This window comes from Triturus cristatus, chromosome 3_2, assembly GCF_964204655.1.
Source record: "Triturus cristatus chromosome 3_2, aTriCri1.1, whole genome shotgun sequence".
In the NCBI taxonomy this organism is placed as follows: domain Eukaryota; kingdom Metazoa; phylum Chordata; class Amphibia; order Caudata; family Salamandridae; genus Triturus; species Triturus cristatus.
In genome coordinates, this window is record NC_140584.1 from 1,171,886,086 (window position 1) to 1,171,889,809 (window position 3,724).

The 3,724-nt window shown below is 37.6% G+C and overlaps 1 long non-coding RNA gene across 1 annotated transcript; it reads left to right on the plus strand.

The window, feature by feature from the left end:
- Positions 1 to 1,737: 1,737 nt before the first annotated feature.
- On the plus strand, positions 1,738 to 3,208 carry LOC146859376 (uncharacterized). Its single transcript, XR_014979766.1, has 4 exons — positions 1,738 to 1,835; positions 1,938 to 2,045; positions 2,135 to 2,246; positions 2,846 to 3,208. It is a non-coding gene; the product is annotated as an uncharacterized LOC146859376 (long non-coding RNA).
- Positions 3,209 to 3,724: the final 516 nt, after the last annotated feature.

Consider the following 3,724-nt stretch of genomic DNA (forward strand, 5'->3'; position numbering starts at 1 on the left):
CCCATTCCGAAACTCTAATATCACGGATTCTGCCTCTCATTTTACTGAGCTATTTTATAATGTTTCTGTATCAAATTCAGTCCCGGTAAAGGAATTTTTATTTACCACAGTGTGATGACCTCAAGTGGTTTATTTTGGAAAAAATCAGAATCAATAGGAGAGGTGGTGATATCAACAAGACCAGAAAGATAAGGGAACAGTGGTATTTTTGCAACTTAAATACAATCTATCAAGGCTTAAATAGTAGGGAAGATTGGACTAAATGCTTATAGATATTTAGATTACTTGAATTGAGTGGTTTTACCAGCGTAGCAATAGATATAAATTTGCAGTAGTTTTTTTGTGCGAACTTGGTCCTTAAAAACAGGGTTTCCTTGTTCTTCAAAATATTCTTAAATCCCCTTTTTTCTCCCTATTTTTCCATCCCATCCCGTGTTTCATAATACAGGCGTTCTCCCTTGACAACAGACGGTTTTAGGTAATATCCCCTGGTCTGTTCCTGATTCTTTTCAGCAAGTTACGTAACTCACACGACCGCCATAACCAACTTGAACTATTTCACCCCTAGAGGGGGCTTTTTTTAGCACAACAACTGTGATATCGGTATGTCAGTTATCTGCCTTGGATGACATCTAGGGAGATTCAAACATGACCGGATTATCTAGTGTGAGTTCTCTCACTTAATAATATATGCTCCCAACAAGAATTCTGTCTTAGATTGACGGAGTACGCGTATTTTAGCGGTTAATCCTACCACGTGTCTCGCTCTTTTAAGTTCTGCACATTGTTTCCATCTCTTCTAACCTTTAATTTTTATTTTTGCAGCTTAGCGATATTGCTGATTTCAGCTATTTCTGCGGCTGACACTTTTAAGACAGTCACCTGACGCATCAACATATCATGTGCCAGTAGACGTCACAGTCTATCTACGAGCACAATTTCTTTATTTATTTCTTCCTGCACGAAGATTGCTTTGGCCCTTAAAACTCTGAACAATTCCACCTATTGCCACAAATTATATCATTCGGGTTTAGTTTAGGCGTGACCTCCTGAGCATACTCTCATGAGCAAAGGCTTAAAATTCGAACCAAATAGGAAACCATGTTTAGGGTCCCCTGATTGGATAGTTAGATCCAAGAGACTCAGTATCCCTTTAAGGAACTCATTAGCATACTCTGTATCCAGTATTCTGTCCCGGATTGGTCGATTCAATATCCAATCAGGCAACAGTCTCACGAGCAGAGGCTCAAACTACGGACCAGAAAGGAAACTAGGTTTCGGGTCCCCTGATTGGATAGTTAGATCCAATAGACTCAGTATCCTTTTAAGAAACTCATTAGCATACTCAGTATCCAGTATCCTGTCCCGGATTGGTCGATTTAATATCCAATCAGGCAACAGTCCCATAGATATAACCGCAAGCAACTCTGCTAGTCCTGACACACGACTCGGACCCTTATAGAGAGCAGAACCCTTATCTACTAACTAGGTGAGTGAACATCCTGACCTTACTTCGATTTCTGAAGGAAATTAGTAGAGACTGTAGGTCTTATTTAAATCCAGTATGGCTCCAATTTTTGACTGCCTGTCTATAATTCATTCACAGGTAGACTCTCATTATATTTGGCCATATATCATAGGTAAGCTAACTTAATTTTCTTACTTAATTGGATTAGTATATCTGGAGAGTAACTTAAAGCTAATAAAACAGCTAAATTACATCTTAAATTGATTTTAGGTTATCTTTGTGAAGCCTAAAAGAGAATTATAACCACAACCTCCTGTAACATAACCCGCCAGAAGTGGAGAATTCGTGATATTTATATTTATACATGGTAACTTCCTTTTAACAGATGCTATTGATTGTTTGTGCTTTATGTTAGAACTCGCTAGCTAACCAATATTCCTTGGTTTTTCTTTCTTGTCCTATGGCACAGGCAATTTTGGCCTGATTGCATATAACACTTATGGTCTACAACACAACCAATTTCCCTTGGTCTTCCATGTTCAGGGGGACAACAAAAGATCGCATTTATTCAGAACAGGTACGCATGAATTTAAACTATCTCTTCTTTCCCTAACAATGTAGCATTATATAAGATATGCATTAATGCAAAACTCCATGTTACCACAGAAACAGAAATATACTTCTACCAGCAGCATTGTATAAGGCGACTACAGAAGCCCACGCTCCAATTAGGAAACGCGAAGTGATCCCTATAAAGGATCGTCAATATTATCCCAGGGTAAGCTGATATTAATATGACTACCCCATACGTCTACCTCAGAAACTTGGGTGTTCTTTGTTACAATTCTTCTGGTTTAATGGACCCGTACCCCCCTTCTGTTTCAAGATTAGTGAAATCTGAGGCCCCACGTGCCCCTTACCTGTGTTTCTAGAACAAAATTTTTTTTTTATGTGGAACCAAGGTAGTATAATTGGGTTACCTAGGAAAGGTTATTAATACGTTTTCCGAATAAATAGCCTTACTTACTGCTTTGTTAGCTCAAGATAAATCGGGAAAATACAGAATTGTTTACAGTAATTTTTATTGTCGATAAAGCATGTGGCCAAATTTTGAGCGATAAAGTTAATAGCCATGAGCCACTTCCAGTAAATTGTTTCTATGTTTTTCTTAAGGTTTGTCTAATATTTTGAAAAAATGCACATGTTAACCTAGAGAGAAAAAAATGGAGCTCATTGTAACCAACATAAGTAATAGAGATAACAGAAGACAATGAATAGTGAACATGTTGTGATTTTTTCCATGTATTAACTACAGTAATGCTATAAGTCCACTGAGTTAAAAATGATGCTAATTCTCTGCATGACATTTAATCCTAGGGCGATTTTACATACCCTCTGGTTCTGGCAGACAAATTTTATGTCTTGATAAAGGTGATTATAAGAAGGAGTTATCACCGAAACGCGTCGACGCAACCTAAAGCGTATAATTCAAGTCTCCAACACCATAATAGATACGCTGATTTGGTAGTGATACTACTCTGGTGTCATTAGTGCGGAGAAAGAATATACAAACCTGTATCCAACAAATGTGTGTTGTAACTGTTCTGTCTGCTTGTAATTGTGCAGGTCGCAATTATATATATTGTTTCAATTTTATCTTGTTTTAGTTCAGGGATTTAGTCTAGTTATCCCTAATGACTGTTTTTTAATATATTCAAATAAATGAACTTGTAACTTTTCCATATTTTGTTGTATGTATTTGTTAAGTTATAAGGTACATTATTTTATACCTGTTTTTATTTGTGCCTTAAGGGAACCCTTTCTCTTACCTAGGTTGAATAACCCTATTTCCCTTGGCCTTCACAAGGGGTACCTCTCTGTTTTTCATACTTACCCAATTTATCACCAAAGACAGATGGAAAACTATCCTTCCATTTTTTACCATTGTCAGAACAGCTATTAATAGAAATTTTTTCCTTAGCCCCCGGCCTAAGGATGATGCCAAATAGGCCTTGGTGAAACCACCCAAGTATGTTGAGCCCCTTGACACCCACATAAACTTTCTCTCTTATCCTCTTACCCTTAAACTCCATATCATCTTTAAAAAATCCTAGTAACTCTCTGCGCGTCCTTCATATGAAACTGGGCAGCGGTCAGGGTTTTGTAGAATCCTGTCACCCCACGTTTCCTTAAACAATTGTTGGGTGACCATGGTGATCTTGGCTCCGGGAATCAACTAACAATTTAAGTGTTTTA